We start from the raw sequence: 25,329 nt of genomic DNA, 5'->3' as shown, positions 1-25,329 counted from the left end.
GTGCACAGAACATAACTGATCCATCTAATTCCCCAGGGCCTCACTGATCCACCTAATACCCCAGTGCCCTTTCTCTTCCCTCCTTCCTCTCTCCCATCTGCTTGCTCATGTCTACTGATTTTCCTCCTATTATCTTAACTAATGTATTTTTTACTTAAAGGAAAGACTTTGTGGCTTCCCTTTGGATTATCTCAATTGCTGACATCACAATTCTTGCATTTTGGGGTCACTATTAAGTAAAATAAGGTAACTTGAATAGAAGCACCATTACCCTGCAGCAGTAGCTCTAATACCCTGGATTAATGGGCAGGTAGCTTATACAGCTTGGATGCAGTGGACGAAGGAATGATTTACATCTCAGCAGGACTTAATGGGACTCACATGAGGAATCACTCTGTTCAAAATATAACACAATTGAAGATTTAAGAATTAATATTTCTGAAATTTTCCATTTAGAATTTTCAGAAATTGATCAAGGGTAACTGGAACTGCAGAAAGTGAAACCACAGAGAAGGAGAGACCCCTGTCAATCAAATGTCACCCAACCTCCTTTGAACTGCATCATTCAATGAATTTGTAGGCCACAGACTTGATTTCATTTCTTTGGGGTCCATATGTGTAAACACAAATTACTTATCCATTGGCTGAGCTTTCTTAAAATTCACTTGTGGGGTTTGTGTATTTCCCTGCACTGTTTATTGACAGCCTGAGGGTTGGTGATAACAATGTTTAGAAAAACTGCAGGTCTGCAAGCCCTGGTTCCTCTGTGCTTTTACCATCTCCCAGCTGGGCCAGATGGCCCATTGGTCCAGAACGGGGGTCTGTACAGGAGGTTTCTGACTATATAATGGGGTAGTGAAAAGAGAGCAGCCTATATAAACCCTATGACAGGGTCTAGAAGGTGGCGAGCCATTAGTAAGTGTTGATCATCGTAATTGTAGTTAAATACGGCTTTTCTTCCTAAAGAGATGGAGGAATGGACAACAGGGTGTCAGGAGCTTTGCCCCTTTGGTGCTACATGTGATTAGCAAACCACTTAGCAGCTCTGCCTTCAGTTTGCTGTCATGAGCTGTCTCAGATTGTGGTCCAACTTCCATGGATTCTGTGACCTGGAATCACATTCAGAACTCCCAGGAGGACTCATGTCACCATGCATGCAAAGATGGCTTTGTGTGGTTGCAGAGAGGCCATTACATTGACACATCCCTGGGGCAGCATCCTCTGACCAGAGGAGGATCCCACCAACCCTCCCACCCCCTGTAGCAAAGAGCAAGGGCCCTGTGGTACATTTGGAAACACATGATTCCTGTGGCAATCTGTTTCCTTATTAAGGCTGATTTGCTTAAATGTTCCCAATCCTCTGCCTTTCCCCATATTTTACTGTTTTACTGAAGTTGAAGTAGCATACAGGCAAAACAAACCCAACAACAAAACCCTTGAGTTTTTTTCTTGCTGAAGAAGATAACCCACCAGGCCAAGTCTGTTCTGCCCTGCTCACCAGTTCACTGAAAAATCAGTGATTTGCACCAATCTATAGCACTCTGGTGCACAAGGCCTCTTAGACCCACACCCCTGCAAATTAGAGAAAAGTAAACATTGTCTCTAATCGAATGATGTGCTACTTAAGTTAAATCAATGGGCCCACATTTCTAGCCTGAATAAAACATGGATCCGTAATAGAGTTATGTCCTCCAGTCAGGTCTAATGGGCCCTGTGGCGCTAAGATTGAGCTATAAAGATGGGGCTGCAAGGGCTGTAAGTGTGAGAGCCCAGTGGATGAGTGGCCAGCTGCAGGGAGTGCAATTGACATCTACTCCAGGGTGGGTGTGGCCAAAGTCAGGACACCTGCAGTACCTCCCCCAGGAAGCAGGGACTCCTTTGGTGTCCACACATTTTCTGTTCAATATTTATTTCCCTCAGCAGGGACAGCAGAGAGCTCAGCCATGGTGTGTGGCCTCAGGGTATGACCTAGAGGCAAAGGGACAAGTGTTGCTTCCAGGCACTAAATGGCAAGTTTGCCCTAAACCACATTCCTCCCTAATAAGCAGGAATGGGGGAATCCATCCAGGCCAAAGCAAATTCCAAAAGGTGGGGTTCAGGATTACCAGACTAAGCCAGGAGACAAGCCACTGGTTTTATGTTTTGAGTGTTTCCATTCCCCAGGGCAATTCTGCAGGATGCAGCCAGATAGACCAGGGCTTCACAGAAGGGGACCGCGCATGCATAGATGGCTCTGTGTTCTGAGATCCCTGGACCTTCCTTGGGAGATAAGGCAGGGGACACAGGCAAGTCAGTGAGGACGGTACCTCTCAAATGTCATAGATTCTGACCTGCACTGGGAGGGAAGAAAGTGGACGGCCAAGGAAGATACAGTGACCAAGGGCCATTGCTCTGTGTGCAACGGGGAATGTGCAGATTCTGAACCAATTCTAGAAAAGTCATTACTACAAGAATTTGTCTGTCAGAAAATAAAGTATGCAAGTAGCTGATTTCTGAATAAAATTAAAGAAGGGGATGATGGGATTTTTTGTTGTACAGATTAGAAATTCAACTAGCATCAGCAAAGAAGAAAGAATTATATTTTGCCCTTTAAATGCAGAAAGAGGGTGTGTGGGTACCTGTGTGTACCTGGAGCTGTGTGCACATAAAGCCTTGGTGGGTTAGTCAGTTTTGTTGCTGCTGAGACCAAAAGACCCGACAATGACAATTTAGAGGAGAAAAAGCTTATTGGGGCTCAGGGTTTTAGAGGTGTCAGTCCACGTTAAGCCAGCTCCATTGCTCTGGGCCTGAGGTAAGGCAGGTCACTGTGGTGGAAGGACATGGTAGAGGAGGCTGCTCAGCTCACACCAGCCAGGAAGCAGAGACAGACAGGAGGGGGACAGGGAGAGATGTAGCCCCTGAGGCCATGCCCCCAGTCTGAGTGACACTCTTCTTCCCGCCAGCCCCCACCTGCCTCAGGTACCACCCTGTAGTCTGTTCAAAGTATTAACCCATCAAATGGATTAATTCCACTGACAACTCTGCTCTTGAGTTGAACACCTGCCCAGGTACCTTTTACCTGTTGCTAGAACTTTTTGTTATTGGCAGCCCCCCCAAAAGCCACATGATTGGAGCAGGGAGAAGTATTTTCCCTAGAGAAGAGTCAGGGATTCAGGGCATTAAAGACCAGTTGAAGGTCCGTGTTGGAGGTCAGGAGGACTTTAATGTTAGAACTTTGGGAGGAATGTTCTAGCATCTCTAATGATAGTGCTAATGCTGGACTTGGGGGCGGGGAGTTGCTCATGTCCAGAAACAATCCAATCTGGTGCCTTCTGCTCTTTCCTATGGCATATAGATTAAGTATTTATAAACAGCTTCATGATCAATAGGTTTGCAGAGAAATCCTTGAAGTCTTTTTATTTTATTTTATTTTATTGGTTGTTCAAAACATTACAAAGCTCTTGACATATCATATTTCATACATTAGATTCAAGTGGGTTATGAACTCCCATTTTTACCCCAAATATAGATTGCAGAATCACATCAGATACACATCCTTGAAGTCTTATAAAGCTATTGTGGACTTTTTTACCAAATAGAGGACAACCTCGTGTCTTTGAAGATAAAAGATGCTGACCAGTTCCATGGGTCATTTTGTAGACTTTGTTGTTATTGGTAAGGCGTGGTTTTTTCTTCTTGGTGTGTGTCTGTGTGTGCACACATGTTGTGGTCTTAATGTTTTGTTCTCTGGTATCCTTATATTGAAACCTAGCCATCAAGGCCATGGTCTTAGAGGTGGGGACTTTCAGAGGTGACTTAGCTCATGAGGGTGAAACCTTCATAAATGCATTAGTGCCCTTACAAAAAGGCCCTGGAGAACTTCCTTTTACCGTGTGACCAGCATGACCATGTCATGTAGGACCCAGGAAGCAGCTTCACCAGATGCTCCATCTGTCTGCACCTTCATCTCCAACTTCCCAGCTTCTAGGAGAGTGAGGGATTTTTGTTGTTTATAAGCCACTCATTTAACAGTATTTTATTACAGCACCTGCATCGATTAGGACAGATGTGCTTCTATGTGTGTTTTGGTCTTTATTTTATTTTGGCTCCATGTTTATTTTACAAAAGAATGAGTTGGTATTGCACACATGAATTTCAGATGCAAGTTATTAAAATACTTCAATCAAATGGCTTAAACAATAAATGTAATTATTAAATGAGTTCACTGAAGATTCTCCAACTAGTGCAACGAGGTGGGTTCCATCAGGACTAAATCTTCGTATTAGGCACTTTCCCTGCAGAAATGGCTCTTTTCTTCCCTTGGACTTTCGCAGTTTGCTGCAGGCCTCAGGTCAGGTCAACAGGAACATCTCAGGGTCCTCTCCCACGGAAGGACGCAGAGGGAGCTCCCTTTCCTGATGCCCTCGGAGACATCTCTGGAGTCTGGCTCCTGGACAAGAGCTCACATGCTTGCTTTCTGGCCTGACCACAGGCAACTTCAGAGCTCTCCCTGCTGGACCCACGGGGAACAGCTGCCTGCCCATGGTAGCTGTGGTCACGGCCAGGGCACTGCGGGCTGTGTACAGGGCTGCCCTGTTGACTTGGTACTTCTGTTGTGACAGAGAACATCCACCCTCCTCCCAGGCAGAATCCTCCTCATCAGGCAGCTCTCCCATGGCCTCCTGGGGGTGGGGGGTGCAGGAGACACTCTTTTTCCATCAGTGCTCAGAGCTCCACTCACCCCCAACCCTGCTCCATGAGACTCAGAAGCTTTTTGCTCAGGGCCCCCAGGCAGTGAGGTGACCACCCATCTTTGCTGACCACCTTTCCACAGAGTCACAGAGAGTGGTGTGCAGGAGCACCCTGGGGTTTAGCCTCTTGCTTGTTTCCTTGCAGAGAGGGGCCTACTGCTCCTCGCCTTCCGCCTTGTCCTAAACGGTTCCTCTGACACCCAGAGGCTCAGATCAGCTCAGTCCTTGCGAGTCTCAGCTTCGTATGTTTCACCTCCTGGGTGTCTCTAGACTGATCACACGGTCAGGAGGAGGGATGTGCTGACTGATTGGAGCCACTTGATTACTACCCTGAATCTGGAGTTCGTTTGCAGATACCCAGAGGGTGCACGAGAGGGGCAGACTCTTGTGGGAACATTAGGGAGCCTTCTGAGCCCTTGGATGGACACTAGGCATCTCTGGCTGAAGGCACCTGGCCCCACCTATGCATCCCTCCACAGCCAGGCTTACAGTTAATTGTTTCTCCTTGGTGAGCCAGGGTCCCATCAGGAGAGCACAATCATGAAAGGTGATTTAAACAGGGAAAGTTCAGCAAGATTACTAGCTGAAACAGGGGATTGGAGTAATGAGGGTTTAGTTTCTAAGGGAGCATCACAGAATATCATCAGATCAGCAGATATAAGGAGTAGCCAGTGTCTCCAGGGTGAAGACAAATTGTCCTGAGCTTGGACCCTGTGTCCTTGCTCAAGAGGGAATGGCTGTAACTCAGTAGATAACAGAGAAGTTACTGTAGTACCGTAACCCAGAACCCACCATGGGAAGATTGCTGGAAATCATCTATCCTCTCTAGGGCCACAGAAACCTGCTCTTGGGGAAGGTCCCATCAGGGGCAGTCTACTGCAAAGGACCCCGAAGAGTTTAGTGGGAGAAGCTGCAGCTGTCAGGTGTTACTGGCCACCATGCGCCCTGCAAGACTGGGGCTGCAGAAGTTGTCTATCCTGCAGGGGGTTGGGTGCTGGAGAAGCTGCAGACTGCTCAGGAGCTGAGCTCAGAGGCCTGGAGTCTGCAGATAGGAAACTGAACAAGGGAGCAGAATACCTGGCTCTTTAGTGCCCTCTACTGACGAAGTTCAGTATTGGAAAATCAGTGAAAGGAGCCCATATCCATTTTTCCAATGCAGGTGATAAAGGGTGAATTTGAAGATGAGAGGAAATGAATAACATAAGTGTCAAACATCTTTCTCATAGTTCAATTAGATAATTCAATGTTCTCTCAAGTGAGGTGAGATTTAATTTAGAAGGCTCCAAGATAAGCTTTCTTAATTGTAAATCTTGGGTATTATTTACATATGAATATATTTCATATATTTTATATATACTCACATATTTTATAATTGCTCTATAGTTTACATATATTCAGATATGTCTGTGTATATATCTATCTAAAGGTAATATATAGTCTATATATCAACTATTATGTATATACCTATATATGTGGAAACTATAAAGCAATCATATAAAATGTGCACATTCATAGACTGCATTAACATTATATCAAATAGAAAAGAGTCAAGCTGATTTAAAAGAGTTTCTTAAAAGCATTAACTAAGATTAACCCTGGTATATGAATTTGGCCACCATTTGGATACAGTGCCCAAGTGGTAAGGATTGGGAATTATATGGGAGAAAATGTGACAACTTGTGTGGAGGATGGCATTTCCATATTGTCTTAATTACACTCCTTATATAGAGATAAGGAAAGATAAATGAGCAAGGCCACCGAGGTCTCAGGGCCTGGCAGCAGTCTGGGGATTGAGGGGTGAACTCAGGGTTGGGACTGAGGAAGTCTATGAAGTTGCAGAACATCTGCCCTTCCTGGCTGTGTTTCCTTGGGGGCCTTTTGGAACTGTGAAGTGCGTTCTGCTGGGTAAAGGAAGTGGTTCGTGGTGACCCTTGGAATCTGTGTGTGTGAAGTCCAGGCTGAGGACCAGCCCCTGGCTTCATAGGCACACACTGCCCTGTGTGCTGTTAGGCCTCTTCTGATCTTCAAGTGCCCAGCCCACCTGCTGGCCCAGCATTTAGTTGGGCAACTGGTTCCTCTGTGGCAGCAATGTTAGTGTCAGGGAACACTGGGTATAGCGTCCGTGTGTTGAAAATGATTGTTCTGATTTTCTCTTACACTTCTCTGTCAGAAAGGGAGCCTTCTACAGGCTGTGGACTGGCTGAAGTAGACCTGCAGGGGTGGAGTGTCGGTGACAGGGATTTAGGTCACAGCAATTTGTGCCAGGACATCCATCTGAGGGCCTTCATGATGCACTGCTGTGTTCCTGGGACTCTGTTTGATCATCTGGAAGACAGAAATCCTTGAGTCAACGGCCTCTTCTCAGTGACCAACGAATCAGCCAGGGGATGTGCCACAAAGCTTTGTAAATGAACACATTGTGAGTTTTCAGGAAGAACATCTCTTCAATTACAGTTCCTCAAGGGTAGCCCAGGTGCCTCAAGATTTGTAGACCAGTTTCTGGTGGTAGAGAACAAACTTTTTAAAAATTGTATGAACACTTATAAATTTAGTTGAAGGTGCACTGGAAAATAATGTAAGAATGACAAGAAGCCAGTGAGAGCAGGGATTGTTGTTTGAGTGATAGCTGCGTGGTCAGCCATGCCTGGGAATAGAAAGATTTAGCAAGGGAACATTGCCTGGGAGCTAGAAGGATGGAGAGGTCAGATCAGACAAATCACCAAGACGGTTTCTGAGTTTCTGATTTTAAAGCGCCTTGCTAGGCTATGTTCTTTCTAGTGACTCCTAGAAAAATCTTAAGTCATTTTTGAAACATGGACATGACAGAAACAGTGAAAGTTTCACAGGAGTAACTGATGCTTGGGGAAATGTGACCCAAGAGATGCTGCTGATTTAATTTCTGTGTAGTGAAAGGCAAGGGCTCTGTTCACCCGACTTTATTCATCCAACACAAGATCTGCTCCTGGCCATTTAGGGGAGGCACTGATGGGTAAGGCATAATCTGTGACCTGTAACAGCTCCTATGATGTCAGGGGAGGCAACACAGTTTGAAAATCTTTCCCATAAATGTGGATACAAAGTCTAAAGGAACATAAAAGAATTGAGTCCTGAGATTCAGGAAAAAACAGAGGAGGTGATGTTGGAGATGGATGTTGGATTTAGTGAGAGTTCACTAGCCAGATGAGAGCAAGGTTGGCAGGTCAGGCAATGGGACTCGTGGAGAGATTGGAGATGCAAGAACATGATGTGCAAGAGGTGCCTCCTTGCAGATTTACTCAGGGAAGCCCCTTGTGTAAAGGGGCTACTGGGGAAAAGGAGGTGGCCGTGAATGAGGCTGTAAGTATGAGCAGGGTCTGCAGAAACTTTGACATGTAGACTGGAATATGGACTCCAGATGGTAGAGATGAGAAACATGCGTTACCACCCAGCTGAATGTGCCCATGGCAGACATCACTAGCCAATCCCAGCACTTCTTCCTGCTCAAGCCTCTTTCTTCTCGGCTCTCTCTTGCTGCCTAGTTGGACTGCTTAGAAATAGTCATTGAGGTGACATTTCCTACTTCTAGCAGAGTCGGGGGAACTGGAAGAGGTTCTAGTGAGGATCAGAACATGATGCTAATGAGGCCAAGATCTGTTTCACAATGCTCTTTACATTTAAACAAAATACAGCCACTTTTCTCTTTCCAGAGAGACTGGAATCATGTGATCAGGGTTCCTCAGGCTGGAGGTTAAAAAGTGTTGGCTCTTGGGGCCTAATAAAGCTCTCAGACATGCTTTGTTTGCCTTTAAAATGATTAATTATTTACCCACATTGAAAAAAAAAAACTAAGAGTTTCTACATATGCTTCTTGGCAAATCTGAAACCCCTAAACATTGTGTCAACATTCCCACTGACAACAGTCAAGCCCACCTGACCAGTGGCTGCTCGTCTGGCTGGGGAATGTTCACTGGGGTTGGCCACAGCTGATGGTATTCCTGTCACACTCCCTCCCTGGTGTCCCTGGGGATGGGTCCCGGGAACCCATCTGGAACCAAAGCTCTCAGTAATCAAGCCCTGAATGCAAAAGACTATATTTGCATAGACCCTCTTCACTTCCTCTGAAGCTTGAGATCCTCTCTACAGGACCTGCGACACGGAGCACAGTGTCTGGGCTATGTGCATGCCGTTAGACTGCACTGCCCAGGGAGTCACAGCAGGGAAAGGGGCTCCAACATGTTCTGGACACTCTTGGTATTTTCTCCAAATATTGTTGGGTGAGGTTGGTGGCTGGGTGGCCTGTGGACATGGAGGGATGATCGTGTATCTGCCATAGCTACTTCAGTCATCCACGTTACCTGCCTCCACCTGCAGAATTTCATACATTTAATTTTAAAACTTTGGCTCCTGCTCCTTGATCCTGATAGTAGTTCATGAAATATTCCTAGAAAGTGGTTATGAAAAAAATCACATAAAATGGCATCAAGTAAACTAGATTGTGTTATGGATATATTGGATAAAATTATGATAATTTTTTTTTCTTATGAAAATCTAGGTTTTTCCATATGGGACCATTTTGAATTAAGGGATGCTTAAGTTTCCTCCTGGGAGGGTGACTCCTTGGGCCGTGCAGAACAAGAATTTTGAGTCTGGATTCTACTCCAGTCTTTCTCAAGGCCAAAGATGTTCAACATGACATCTTACAACAAGGTTTTCCATGTCCTTATACATGGTTGGAGTCGGAAGAGTTCCAACGCTGGTTCCAATCCTCGTGATGAGCGCAGACTCAAGTGTCTTGAACTGGTAATTCAGGGGCTCAAGCAGACAGGGACACGTGGTAGAGAACAAGATTCAGAGCCCTCTTGGAACAGAGCAAGCTGAGAGTGTCTCTTGGGGCTGTAGAAGGGAAAACCAGCAGAAATCGAGGGGGAACGGTGCAGAACCTGCCAGGCACATTGAATTTCAGCGTTTGCATGAGCACCCACCTACCTTTTCCACCCGCAGGCGAGCGCTGGCTCTCTTCCCGCCTTGGCCTCAGTTGGCTCTTGTTTCCAGCGTCCACTTGGGTCAGGGCTCTGGAGGGGGCCCCGGGGCGCGGTGTCCGCTGTCCCTCTACAGAGGACCCGGGCTGCCTCAGGCAGACTTTTCATGTAAGGAGGCAGCGCGGGCGCTTCTCTTTTCCGATCTTACCGTGATTCCTGCTTCCGTTTCCCCCTTTAGGATCCTGGGCACAGTAATGAGGTTTTAAATCCTTTACCCGCGCCGCGAAAGGCAGCCAGGGGCCGTGTTAGTGTGACCTTTTCAGCTCCGTGTGATTTAGGGGCTCGGCCATTTGTCTTCTCCCTTTGTAAATAACAGCCGTCAAAGAGAGGGATGGGGAGCCCTGGTGGCCCTCGGCGCCCACTGGACAGCTGTTAAATGACCAGACGAGGCTCTATGTGGTCGCCGCGGGGCTGAGTTGCTGGATCCTGTCCTCCACCTTGGAGCTCTTCTTCCTGGGGAGGGGATTGAGTTCTCCCTTGGGTGGCTGTGGTAGCCGGCTTTATGTCACAATGTCCAGAACACCCAATGAGGACAGCTTGGAGGGGCACAGACTTATTGTGGCTCATGGTTTCAGTGGTCTCAGTCCAGGGCCAGTGGGCTCTGCTGCTCTGGGCCTGGGTGAGGCAGAACTTGGAGGCAGGGGCGTGGCAGATGGGTGTGGCCAGGGGCGTGGCAGAGGGACTTGGCAGTGGGACTTGGCAGAGGAAGGCTGTCATCTCAATGCAGCTGGGAAGCAGAGAATGAGAGAGACACTGAGCCTCCAGAACATGTTCAGTGACCTACCTCCTCTAACTAGGTCCCACCTCCAGAAGTCCATTCAGCTATCAATGGATTAATCCATTCTGGATTATCCACCGACGAGGTCAGAGCCCTTAGGAGGCACTCATTGCCTAATAGCCCGGCCTTGGAACCTTGCTGTGTTGCAAGGGTCATATTCCATCACATGAGGATTTGGAGGGACATTCTGGATCCAAACCTTAACAGTAACCTCTGGTAATATTCAGAGACACTGAATCACCAAGGAATTGCTTCCATTCATTAAAAACCATTTTATTGAGGTACCATTAACATATAAAGAGCCGCACCTGTGTAATGCATTCCACCTAGTGAGCATGGAGGTCATGAGACCATCGTTGCAGTCTGTGCCATGAATCGTCCCAGGCTCCCTAAGTTTCCTTCTGCCCTCCTTATTATTACTGAGTGATTAGATGCTCTGCATTTCTGGAGAGCCTGGGCTAGGAAGCCAGGGCAGGATAATCACTTCTGTCACATTGGACCATTTCTGGGTGGCCTTCCCAGAACCTGACTGGAGTGGGCTGGACCTGGAGTCTGCACTGGGCTCAGGACACAGCGGACTTGCTTTTGGGATCCCCCAGCCTCAAGGTGAGGTTCCCTGAGGTAAGGTCGGAGAAGTCTTCCATGTTGGGGGTGGCTGTGAACAGAGTGGACCCAATGACTCGGGTTCTCCATTTAGCTTTGCATTCCACACGGTACCGAGCACCTGCCTTCTTCCAGGGTCTGCTGGAGTATGTTGTAGATAAAGCTCTACTTGCAAAACTCTCTTAGGGAAGTAGAACAGTAAACCAGGGAAGCTTCAAAGTGGGAAAGGGCTACCCTGCAAAATACCTCTGGGATCACAGAGTGCTTGGCTACCTAGAGGGTCAGAAAGAGTTCCAGAGGAGAAATCTCTGATTATTTTTTATCATTAAGATGATAAAGTCTATCAAGCTTTTAAAATGTTAATAAATAAAGCATCCTGCATTTATAATAAACCTTACCTGGGACCCTACCTCAAGAGAAACATCAAGAATATATTTCTGGGACTGGGGTTGTAGCTCAGTGCAAGAACACTTGCCTAGCATGTGTGAGGCACTGGGATCCATTCTCAGCACTGCATTCAAATAAATAAAATAAAGGTCCACCAACAATTAAAATATAGTTTAATAAAAATATATTTCTGTGACTTAGATTATTTATGGTGAACCTATTTTAAAATTTTATTTAGGTGCTCTCATCAGCTCTCAATATGCTCAACATTTAGGTTGTTTTCAGTTTATTTTTTCTCACTGAAAACAATGCCTTGATAAATATCCCTGTCGCTCCATTTTGCACAAATCCATTTCTGTTTCCTTAGGTGGCACTCTTTGCGTCTCTGTCAATGTGTTTTTATTACATTCTTTTTGAAACTGCTAGAATTTTAAGGACATAACTTGATAAATTATCACAATTTGATATGCCTGTGGGCACACCCCTTGGCTTGACTGAGTACCTTATTGGCACTGTGGAAGGTGCCCCGTGGCCCCTGTTTATTGTACCTAGATATTCTTCATTTCCAAAGGAAATTTTAGGATTGATTTTTATATGTGGAATTAGGCTAAAAGGATAAGTTTATCTATCAGGCTTTTGAAATAAGCTGCTAAATTTTCCTCCAGATTATTTTTTGCCTGTTCAGCCAGTTTTTTTCCCACTGTCTCTAATCTCTCTTTTATTAAAAAATAATTTTATCATCAATTTGATAAATAGCATGTCAATAGCATCCAAAGTGCATCCCTTTGGTTATCAAGAGATTAAGCGTTTTTATTTAGCAAAAAGTGGGATGTCTCAATGCCCACCAAATGTGTGTGTGTTCCCCTAGGGAGCACATCTTTGTGACTTGAGCATCATTTTTGTGAGGAGTTAGCTGTCAATGTCAATATCCTACATAAATTTTCTGATCAATTTAGTGGGATCTGATGCAGTGGCTGGAGCTGTGCCTGGTACGACTGAAGATAGAAAGAGGGACCTAGAGTAAAATCAAGAGGACTGGAGGGGACTGGGTGTGGGGGACCAGTGACAGGGAGGGACTGGGTATGCAGCACTGGTGTCTGGCGTGTAAGTCACCAGCTAGATTGGAGATGGTGGGAGGTTGTGAGTGTTGGCCTTTCCCATCAGGTGACAGGGAAGACTGTTGTCCACGTATGAATCGTGGTGAGTGAGAGTGCGCATCCAGGGGTTTGTGCTTGCAAAATGGGCTGTGTGGTGTATTCCCTAAGGTGGGGATCCCCACTGGCAGCCCAGGCCACTGAAGGTGTTGTGTGTCCTCGATTCAGCCACCAGCTGACCTGGTCCTGGTTTCTTCTCTGTGCACAAGGATGTGGGCACCTGCAGTCTGGGGACTGTACACCTAGCTGATGTTGGTCTTGTGTCTCCTGCACATGAAGTGATATGACTTCAGAAAGAGGGCTTGTGTTGTCCATTCTGAACCTGTTCAACTTCGCCACTTAGCCCTTCCTCGAGAAGAAGCAGAAGATCATAGTGAGAGCAATATAGTCTCCCTTCTGCTTTGCAAAATCACAATTCGAGGCGATAGCTATAATTACACCCATGTTTTTGTGTATCTCTTAGCACTTTGCCTATCAGTATGTGACTCCCTCCCAAAGCCTGTGAGTTCTGCACATTTTTAAGATTTGTCTTTTTGTTTGGAATAAATCAAGTTTTTAGAATTAAAGGTCAACGTTTATGCAACTTTAAATATGATATGAATAAGATGTGATGCACATAAGTTTCTGATCATGGCTATCTGAGCAGGTATGTTAAGGAAAAGACAAGAAATAGGCTGAAGTTTATCTAAGTGCACTTGTGGATTTTCTTGGATATATCTCAAGGTTCTGCCTCCTCCCCAGAGGTTTGGGAATCCACCTTTGTGATGAGCAAAGTGGGCATGACAGTGAACTTCATCCACCAGCATTTCTCCTCCAAGGTGGGGGTCACTGTTGGCTGCCCAGACTCCCCTGCAGACAGAGATCTTGGGTATGGGTTGGGCCTCTGAAGACCTTTGCATTCGTATTGCCACTTTGAGCTCAGCCCCTGCCAGCCATTCTGCAGGACGGGTCGTGACTCTGGGAGAGAGCTGGTCTCTTCCACCATTCCCTTCCTTATCCATGATTCTAAGACGAGATGGTCGTTATTGGAAAACTGTGCTGCTGTGTTGGGCCAGTTCTCCAGGACCTCTTCTGGTCCCATGAGCTTCTGGGACAGATAAGATGAGCCAACCTCCAAGCTACAACCTTAGAACACCTCAAAGGGCCACAAACCCCCTAGAGCACGTGGCTGCAAAGCCCTTCCATGTGTGCAGAGACCACTGGAATGTTTTTAGCTGTACTTTTTCCTAGAGGGATAGGAAACCAAAAGCTAAAAGAAAGTACAGCATGCTCCTGGTGGCCAGGTGTGAGAATCACCTGCAAACTGCAGGGCCGGGGAGGAGAGGAAGGAAAGGGAGGTAGAGTCTCCAGAGCACTCGGAATTGCCCAGCAGCTCTGCCTCAGGCGAAGTGCTTCAGAGAGCCTCAAGAAAATATGCCTGTTACTTGAACCAGAGACGCATTTTCTCCTTGAAGAGAAACCTTCAGCAGAGCGCTTAGGTAAACAGGCTCCATCTCACCAGAAAAGAATTGTCTTCATTTCCTTTGATCCTAAGGAGGCCAGGAGAGTAAATTCTCTCTGCAGTAATTCTCTGCAGTGTGTCCTGACACTGCAATGTTTAAGAACACGATCTGTGGCCTGGAGGAGGAAAGGAAGGGATTAGAAAAATTCTCAAAGATTTTAAGGTTGGACTTAAATTATCAAATTCAAAATAAAATAAATGCATAGATTTCCAAATGGTCCTTTTGCAAATAAAAATAAATGGGAGAGCTAGGCCCAGTGGAGCAGACCTGTAATGCCTGTGGCTTGGGAGGTAGAGGCAGGAGGATTACAACTTCCAAGCCAGGCTCCACAACTTAGCAAGGCCCTGAGCAACATAGTGAGACCCTGTCTCAAAATAAAAAAATATTTAAAAAAATGACTGGGGATGGGGCTCAGTGATTAAGTACCCCAGGGTTCAATCCCAGCACCAAAAAATAATACAATAAATAAACAGGAGTATATATGATCTTATATTCCAACCCTAGCTATTATATAAAATGTGGCAGCCTATGCCCTCTTCTCCACTTTTCTGGTTTCATTCCCAGTGTACCCAGGAAGTCTGTGTTCTCACCAAGGCCACAGTGTCTAGGGGTCACGTGTGGCAGGGCTGGCTCCTGGAGTGTTGATACTCTTATGTCAACACAACGTGATCCTGATTTCCATGCTCCAAGCAGAATGTGCTGGATGTGTGTTCAACAATTCACCCTTTCCAAGGTCCCCTGCTTGGCAGCTTGCAGCAGCTCTGTAAAGATAAGGGCCTATGGCCACGTCCACTCCACCATGTGGCACCGACATGACGGAGATGCTCCCGTGGAGCCATGCTGTGCCCTGTTCTTGGAGACATGGGGGTTGGGCTTCCAGGCACCTCAGCTCCTGGGTGGTGGCAGCTTCTTAACCTGCTTCAAGTGCTGGTGGGACCTGCTACTTGCCTTTGAGGTCTCAGTACACAAGCAATGCAGGTTAGTTAATTAATAAATTGGACTCAGTTTTGAGCACCTCTCAGACACCAGGCAGTGTTTGTCCTGGACTTGGTGGCACAATAAAGGGCTGGCCCTTGCCATCATCTGTGGCCACACCAAAGATTCAAAGATCAGTGACACTTGCCCTGTCCTACACCCATCCACACCGCATCTCCAAATGTTCTTGAACTCACTGGAGGGATGTTGTCATACGCAGATTCACCTGTGTTCTGAAATACTTTGTGACTTCTCTAATTTTAATAAATTTATTCAAAGGAAATATTCTGGTAACCACCAACTGACACCAGTCTGATTTTTTCCATGAATGAGCAAGAAGCAAACACAAAGCTGAAACAAAGAAGCCCACCCCCGATCAGACTCCCTCTGTATACTGTAGCCCCTAAGGCTGCAGGTTCCCCCTAAGGACCAAGGGCCTGGGAGGCACCCAAGGACCCTGGAACCCAAGAGTGGTCCTGAAAACCAGGTGGATGGAAGGAAAATAGAAACAGGAGTGACCAACACTGTGGGTGCTATTTAACCCTGGGTCCTCATGTCAGCACTTATTGTCTCCCAAGTAGGGGACCCCGGATGCCATTCCTATGCTTGACCAGGTGCTATGTGAAGGTGTGAGTGGCTGTGAGTCCTTTCAGAGTCTTGTGACATAAAGCAGGTGGGTTTGAAAGTCCCACATGCCAGATGGTTCACCCCATTTACCACTTGAGTCTGTTTCTCATGCGGTGAGAGGATGATATGCACTTCAGGGACATCGAGGGGATCAAGACAGCAAAGCCATGGAAAGGGGGGGTGACAAAGTGGGAAAGACAGTCTGGACTTGGATCCCTCCTCTGCAGAACACTGTGTGGCCTTTGGGGAGCCATCCCACCTCTCTGTGCCTTGGATTCCTCTTCTGTACAGGCAGGATATTGATGGTACCTACTTAATTATACCCTGGGTAAATGTCAGATGAGCTGAGCACTTTAGCTGACTCACAGTCTGTGGTCAATCAATGTTCTCAGTGTGACGTGTAGAATAGATGGGATCTAGCTTGTAAGACACCAAGTGGCCGTGGCCTTTTTATCTTAGGTGTGAATCGGGAGCCACTGCCATTATCAGATCAGCCAGTTCGCAGACAAGGGCTTGTGGGGGGCATGCTGGTCAGCCACATGTGGAGGGGACACCTGTACAGTTAGTGTCCAGAAAAGTAGGACAGAGCCTACTGTGGGCTGAGGGGGAGGGTGGCAATCCTCCCGGGGTGGGAGGAAGCCGCCTCTCCAGGCCGAAGGAGGAGGCCGGACACCGGGAGGTGTGACTGGGGAACAGCTTCCTTGGTTGTTTCCAGGGGAGAATTTTAAGATGAAATGCGATGTGATTTGTGACTTTGAAGAACTGAAAGGTCAAGTCAGAGGCGGCTATTTCTCTAGAGCTAAAACACAACTCAGTGGAACAGAAGGGAGGAACAACCCTGAGAAGATTCACGAGTCCAGGGGTTCTGTAATACTGGACAAGAAGCCCTGGCCAGTCCTGCCTTAATTTAAGGAAAACTTGTCCCCTAGAAAGAGGGAATGCTCCAGGGGCGTTTAGGCCGACTCAAAAGACCACAAACAGAAGGAGATGGTGGAAAGTGATGGAGTCGGAAGGAAGACATGCAGAGGGGCTCTGGGCAGGACACAGAGCTGCCAGCTGAGCACATGCCTGGCTTCAGGGGAGGTGACTGATGCTCACTAGAGCCCGCGATCCAGGAGCCAAGAGCAACTGCACAATCAAACCGGAGCTTCCCTGAGGGGAACGGCCCTCCCTGTGGACCTTCTCTTCTCTCTCCTCCATCCACCAGCCACTGGAGCATGACAGGGCTGACTCCTGTATGACTAAGGCTTGTCCCCACCCCCCATGCCAATGACTGCAGTGCTCTCTTTCCATAACCATTTGCAATTCACCAAGAGACTTCACACACTGTGACTTATTCCCTCCAGGTGACAGGTGTGAAGTGGGCAAGGGGCAATCCTCGTGATCTCTTCTTCTTCAAGAAGACATAGAAATTTCTGTTTCAGGGGGTGCACTCTCTGGCCCCCCTCAGCCAGGCCTTCCAGGACTCGGTGATGGACACACGAACCCAAACATGTCCTTCGTTTCCAAATCTTAGGTTGTACCAACTAGACCAGCCTTCTGAATCGCAGCCACCAGAAAGCAATTTTTGTTTGAGAAATTTTATTATAATTAAATTAGATGCATCCATAGTGAGTGTGAATTAATTAGTCAGAGGTGGAACCTGGACACGAATCGTTTTTTGGAACCTCCCCTGGTGATGATAAGCTTAGAAATCATCTATAATATTATCCGTATGGAATTATCCATAATCTGCCTGCAGCTGCATTTTTAATGGAGGAACTGTCTCCATGCTCCACCACAGAATGCTGTCTCCAGGACCAACACCCTCTTTCACAGCTTTTAGAAAAGAAATGAATGCCTCCCTTTTTTTTGATATGTTATAGTCCTATTTCCCTGTGGCTGCCATTCCTGTGCTCTAGCTCATGCCGTCTTTATTTTTATTTTCCTTTTTCTTTTACTGCATCCTTTCTCTCATCCATCCAGCAATAAATATAGTCATCTATTTCTAAGAGCAAACCTACGTCCCTAGGAATAAACAGTGAATAACTATGGCCTCCTCCTCTGCTCCAGGCACCAGGGCCTGTCTGTGACTTCTACAAGGGAAATGCGTCACTAATAATGCCCTCACCAGTGTCAGAAATGTGCTTTTCCAATACACCTTCAGCCCTAGGCATGGATTTGCTGGTCTGCACCCATCCCTGCATTTGCTCCCAAGAGTTTATGCAAAGGGTTCTGATTCCCCGCCTGGAAGGAAGTGGGTCAGGACAGACGCCGATGCAAAGGGAGGTGGACAGAGCCTCAGAAAGGAGACCCACGCAGTTTCTGGCCAGTGGAAGGGCTTAGGGAACGTAGTGACTGTGCCTGAAACCAAAGGAGCTGGGCACAGGGAAAGATGCAGCCGAGCTGCAGGGAACAGTCAGCCAGGAGCGTCGCTCCCATCAGGAAGCGGGACTTGAGATTTGTGGTTTCCAGACTTGCCATGAAGCCGTTTGCAGAACTGTGATTCACTTTGATGACACCATTTCCACAACTAGTGCTATCAGAGTGTCTATAAAAGAGAGGTGCCTATAAACACTTCAGGAGTAAAAGAGAGAAGTCCACAAACACGGCAGAAGTGAAGTGTTTTCTCTCCTGAGTTTTGGGAAACATTATTTGCTCAAGAAATCAAGTGTCTTGAGGGGATGAATCCCCAGCACAGGGGCACCATGAGGGGAGGATGGCTGGCTGCCTTGGGGGTGAATTTCAAGGCAGACACAAGTGGGGACCAGGGCAGAATCCCTTCTCCCGTGGTGCAGCTGCTCAGCAGATTAGATGGGAAGCGTTTATGTTGAATAATGTCTTCTGACTCCACATTGGGTTGGCATTATCTGAGAAGATGGAGTTTGCTGCTAATGGCCCTCTGTTCATCTCCCAGCTCAGCAGCTGCTCGGATTACAAAAACAGAAGAGATGGGCTCACCTATCAGGCCTCCCCAAGTCTTCTGTGATGGGCTTCCTGCCTTTTTTCTGGGGTGATTCTGTCACATTTGGGAGTGCAATGGGACCAGGAGTGAGAAATCTGGGACTTTCCCATGGCTGACCATGAGCCTCTTTCTAGGATTCTATTTGTCTTAACTTATTGATCACCTAGTCTTTTGAATCACTGGACAGTAACATTAAAAAAAAAATCATGTCCTTGTATACAATTATAAACACAGTTGGCAAATGTAGGCAGTAACTATTACATTAGCTTCATTTTCCAGATGAGTCTCTGGGGCATGATCTCTCAAATATTTGGCCCAGTTCCTCGGTTGCAAGGTGTGGAGCTGGACATGAACCCAAGCGGCTTGGCGGGAGATTGCTGCATCTCTTGGTGATGGCAATTCCCAGGGAGGGCAGGCACTATTCCTGGCTCCTGGTCTTGCAGAGATTTTTATTTGCCTCCCAACTCTGACACCATTTCTCCTAGAGGAGCTTTGCCTCTGGACTGAGCTCTCCAAAGCAACAGAGAAAATGTTATTTACTTGTCCTTTCAAATTTTATGAAGTTGTCCATTACTCAGGAGGCTCCCTGGGGCCACCTCTAGTCCCTCTCCAAACTCTTTGTCTCTGAATAATTGAGAAAACACTACTTTCTCTCCCTTGGTTATAGCAGCTTCATACGGGAGGAACTGAGCTCTTGTGCATAGGTCTGGTGATTCCAGAACCTTCTTGCTTCTTCCCAGCCCGTGCTGACCAGAGAGGTGGCACAGTGGTGCAGGCAGCTCCCCTTTCCCGTGCTCTCATCCACTAACCATAGGCCACCATGTCATTGGCTTTCTAGCAGGACTTTCTAAGCTAGGCTCCATCTGCTGCTGGGCTGTGACCAAAGGATTAGAGTTTTCCACTTTTGTCAAAGCAAGTATTTTTGATACTGGGAAAATTCAATTTCACCTACTTGAACAAGCATAACTAATAGGCTCCAAATGGCTATAGGTTTAGTGTCATAATTGTTAACACCCAAATTTTCACTATCTATAAAAATGCAACAAACAGTTAAAGTAAATCTGCTGGTCCCTGTGTCTTGGAGCATAACTGTCTGTCATTATGCACCTCCTGGAATGCCTTGAGTGCCAAGCAGCTCTCTATTGTCTTATCTGGTGGCAAACTCTGGCTCTTTGGGCCTCTGGCATTCCTTTTTAAATACAAAGGGGGAAAATATCAAGCTTTTTCTCAGACATTGCTTTAATTAACTTATGTAGCTTGTCCTGTGGAATTTACCATGTAGGATGCCCCTCTTTTTAACACTTCAATGTTTAGGGACTAGATCTAGAAAGCTTGTCTTCAAGAGGACTTGTCTTCTTTTCCCCTGGAGAGTCTTGAGTCACTGGACTGTGGCATTAAAAATAAAAGTCTTCATATTTAATCATAAACAAAATTGCAACATATTTTCAAGACAGTGTTGCTGCAGTAATTAACGGTCTTGGGAAGCCTCGCCTAGCTGCCTGTGGCTGAGGACACAGATGGCAGAGCATGGGAGCAGATTCTGTCAAACAATCATCCATGGGTCAAACTAGGAAGCACTTAGAATTCTTTAAGCACTTTTCAGCCACTGTTAAGTACAAAAGAGGTATAATTTTAAACATCACTTGTAGAAATTGTAAAATTAACATCAGAGAGATTTAATGAGTCAAAAACGTGTGCAAAGTCTTAGCAGAAGCCTCTGCTCATTCTACTTCACACGGGCACGTGCGACTAGCGTGTCTCTCATGCCAGCACGGGATGCTTGGAGCGTAGTCACAAGATAACCATATGCAAAGAATTCCCAGTAAACACGTATCAGTGGCTTATAAAAATAGAAGATTATTTGCTAGAGTCTGTGCTTCTTACATCTCTGGGGAGATTCTCTTAAACAAGTAATTAGTCTAACCATTAATTGTTAATTAGGACAGTCTTTTTGCAAATCCTTTTGGTCTGTCTGGAGAATGGCTGTGAACCACCTGTTGGCTTATTTTTGTCCTCTGACAGTTGGAAGCTTAAAGAAATAGTAGAGCCTTTTCCTGGGAGGAGTAAACATCTTCTTCTGAAACAGGGGAATTTATGCAACAGCTTTATAGTCATTGTGTCTTATTTACCAAACCAAACCTGGAAATTACCACTGATGGGCATGAAAGAGAAATTGCCTCGGAAAAACTTCATGTCAACATTGTAAACATCCCAGAAACAAAGAATGATGATTTCCATTTCCCTGCATGTAGCAATCCATCTGTCAAATGCACCATGATGATTCCAGAAAAGACAAAACCGAGGGATAAAAGCGATGGGTATTTTGGAAAGTCACACAACAGAAATGCCTCCTTTAAAAGGCAAGGTGCAGCTGTTGCGGAAAATTCAAAGAATGAAAAGTCAGAGTGCAAGAGGAAGAGAAAACTCAGGGTGCCTGTAACAAAGTGAAATTATTTATGCAAGAATAACCTACATGGTCTGAAACACAGCGAGGGATTCCAGATTAAGGAGGTGGTAAAACACACCCATGGCTTACAATCAGGGAGTCTCTCAAACCACTGCTGGCTGAGAGCAGCTCATCAGGGGCTCTAGTGAGCCTTTGGTAGCTCAGAGAAGCAGAATATGAGGAAGCAGGGGGAGGTGTCAGTGCCAAGCAAGCAGATGGGGTGGCATCAGTGTCCTGTGACTCCACGTGGCCAAGGGCCATTAAGAGCAGCTCAGCCACCCTCTTACCTTCCAGCCCTTAGCACCCTCCTGAGTTTTATTGTACTAAAAAGACAAGAAGTTCTTCCTCTTTCTAAGGTTTGTGTAATTACCGTGTGGGAGCTGGGTAAAAATCATCAGATGTGGGCTTGTGTTCTGTTGGCCCCATAGTGTCACCACTGGGATGGAAACTGAGGTGGAGAAAACTAATGCATTTTCAGTTGGCCCAGAGCAGTGGTCTGATTTCAGATGTTTCACCTCCCAGGGGACCTTGGCAATACCTGGAAGTACCTTTCATGGGGTGAGGGTGAGGGGGCTGCTGTATGTCTTACAGTACACCAACTGCTTCCCCATGGACCCCCATCCCCCAAAGGAGGAGTTACTGGCCCCAGATGTCCTGAGAAACCCTAGTCTAGAGAATGAAGGCAGATCACGGTGCTTTTCCAAACTAGAGAGGTTGGCCAGAGCCAGCTGGGACGGGCCCAGGGAGCAGCAGCTATTCAAATGCCATTATTCCACTTGACCTTGTCAAAAGGCCTTCTTGATTTTTCTCCACTTGGACCCTGGACAGCTGGTAAAGGTGCTATGGAAATCCAATTCTGAAATCAAAGAACTAAGGAAAACAGGGCGAGTCACTCAAAGGACAGTGAGCAGGTCCCCTCCCCTGGGCAGCGCTGAAGGAGGAGGCAGCCAGAATTACCTGGGGCTGGGGACCCAGTGGAGGAAGGAAGGGTAGTGTGCTGCTGTTGCCATGACAACCAGGTGATGCAGGAAGTGAGCTCAGGGTTGCCACGTGACAAGGTCTCACCAGAACTGCTTCTAGAGGTCGCATTTGACTCTTCACAGTGAAGAGGTGGAGGCCCGTCAGCAGCAGGCAAGGTGATGTAACTGGTCCTTAGCTTCAGCATGGACAGTGTCGCCCAAGGAGGGAGCCCCTTTCGGTTGATATGCTCCGATTGTTTCCAGCTAATTAGGACCAGACTTGAATCCATCCCTTTTCTTTTTTCCCCAAAGAGTCAATTTAAGCAAACAAGAACCATACTATGCAGAATCTACCCTGATGCTGGAGAAGAAGATCTAAATCGACTTCTTGAGGCCCCTTCTCAAGAATTCAGGGATCTTTATCCCCTTAAATATGTTCAGAATTTTAGTGGCTGAGTTGATAAATTATTGATTGGAAAAACCAATTTGCTCCCCTACAACAGGTAGATGAAATCCCTTTCTTCACCACAGTCTTGGGCTAATCCTGAAGTAGGTTCTAGACTCCCTCCCTCCAGAGGAAACCAAGCCTGTGGCTCCTTATCTCGCAGGGTGGGCAGTGACATTACACAGACACAGGACCACAACTGTGGCACGAGGTGGGCAGTTTCCATGGCCCAGGGTGTGGCTTGAGAGTCCAGGTGTATGCATGGGGTGGCAGAAGTCCTAGGTGAGAGCCAGACTTTAAACTCACAGCTATGTGAAACTTGAGAAAAGACCAGAAGAGAAAACTCTGAAAGTCCTTCTTTTCTGGGGTGAACGGCATGTTTGGCAAGCTACAGAGATGTAAAAGACTTCTTTCCACTTTCTGCATGGCTTGCTAGGACCACAGCGAGGGCCGAGCCTTTGGAGAAGATGACTTACTCAAGGTCATCCAACATGTGGGCTCCTTTCATCTGGACTTGATGTGAGGGACATGAGGTTTTTTCCTCCATCCCAGTAATAATTCCATTCTTCATCCTCCGCATAGACACAGCATGAATGGCTCTTAAATTACAGGTTTTCCTGTACATACTAGGGAATGCGTGGATTCACTGGATGAGGCCTGGAGTTGAAGCATCTTTGAATAAAAGCATGTGGGTGGCAGGGGCTGGGGGTGGTGGCTCCAGGCTGACACTACTACTGGAGGCGTTTACAGCAACCGTGACCCACCAGGAGTCACCTGGAGCAGGCAAACCTCGGGTCTACTATTTCTGCCCCCTCGCCATGTGAAGCCACCCTGACCTGGCCTAGTCCTGTGTCTGTGTCTTAGCTGGGATCTTAAAAGATTCACTCTCACAGAGGATCTTGTCATTTGACACCTTATTTGCTTTGGGCACCTTCTTCCTGGTCTTTGCATAACTGATTCCTGGCTGTCACTTCTGTTCAGCTCAGATGCTAAGTGTCCTGAGGTCTCCCCAGGAGTATCCCCAACCCCCATGGACCCACTACTCTGTTCCTAGCTTCTCATTATGCAACACTTTCTGAAATAACCTTGTGATGTTTAATTTTACCAAAAAATAATATATTTCTACATATTTGTATATTTACATGCTATACTATAGATCCTATATTAATGTATACTCTATGACATATGTGAATATAAACATGTTTTGTGCTATACCCATTATTTGTGTGTATACACATATATATTGTGTGTATACATTTGATGGATGAATAAATCTTCACATTAAGCATCACTGGTTGTTTAAAAAAAAAAAAGCAGATAGAGCTGAATTTTCATTCTTGCCAAAGAGTAACTTTCATTATACCAGAGGGATTGAACCTGAGTCACATCTAATTTCCAGAATCACCTGCCTGATTGTAAAAAATACCAAAGTCAGAGAAATGGCAGGTTCCAGCTGAGGAGTATCCTACAAGCCAAAGGGCTCAGGGTTTTTCGACACATAGATTTAAGAAAATTAAAGGGATGAAGAAGAAATTCTTGATTAAAAGTGAAATAAAGGTATTTTTTTGTCCTTCTGTGTTTCGTGAAAAGTAGGCAGGATGTCACTATTTTGAATAGTATGTATAGTGAGTCCTATATTTGCAAAAAAAGAAAAGATTCAAGGAAGTGGTTCATAAATCTCAAGATAGTAATGGCTTTATTTTTGTGGAAATTGTGCGAATGAATGGGGCTTATAGGGTGACTGGGAAAATTCTAGCTTGACCTTGCTGGAGCTCATTTTATAAAAACTTGTTGAAATGGGATTTGTGTTTGCTTCCGTATCTGCTTTTGTTAAAAAATAAAACAATTACAAGTTGTCAAAGAGAAAACCATAGAATATTACATGGAAAACTGCAAATTATTTTTAGAGATATTAAATAAAACCTTAAGAAATGAAAAGATGTGAAACCATGTTCATGGATAGGAAGTCCCAACCTATTATGAAATGAATTATTCTGAAATTTATCTCTGTACTCACAATAAATATTCCAGGGTACTTTTATTTCATAGTGATAAACAAGCTGATTAAGAAGCTTACATAGAAATATACAATTTGTGTGTGTGTGTGTGTGTGTGTGTGTGCATGCACACTCATGCATTGACACCAATCCTGGGGCCTTGTACACACTCACCAAATACTCTACCACTGAGCTACACTCAGCCCCAACACCAAAATGTAGTAGAACTAGAGTAACCTAAACAATATTAAGGAAGAAAAAATTGGAAGTGAGCTGATGTTGAGATAAACAGGGTAACAATCCAACCTGTGGTGTATGGTAAAAATCAAATGGAAAATGACACTGGATTGAGCATCTTCGAATAGACATGGTAGATTTAAAAGAAAAGTGGCATGGAAGCCATTTGGTGCAGAAAGGGGGCATATTATCACAAAATGGTACTAGGATCACAGTATCCATAGGACTGAACGGCAACCATACTGCATGTCTCATTTACCAAAATATTAATTTGAGATGATGCAAGAGATAAAGGTAAAATATAAAACTAGAATAAAATTCCTAGAGCAAAATATGGGGGTTCTCTCTGTAATTCCAGGGCTAGCAAAGAGGTTCTACCAGCACACAAAATCAGTAACTATAAAAGAAAAAAATACATCAAATTTCATAAAATCTTTAAATATTCTGCTCCATGAAGTACATTATTATGCAAATAAGCAGGAAAGGCATTGATGTGGAGAATTTATTTGCAAGGCATATACCTGACA

Source organism: Marmota marmota, unplaced genomic scaffold (assembly GCF_001458135.2).
Source record: "Marmota marmota marmota unplaced genomic scaffold, marMar, whole genome shotgun sequence".
Lineage (NCBI taxonomy): Eukaryota > Metazoa > Chordata > Mammalia > Rodentia > Sciuridae > Marmota > Marmota marmota.
The sequence above is the reverse complement of the archived record's forward strand: the minus strand, read 5'-3'. Positions refer to the sequence as shown.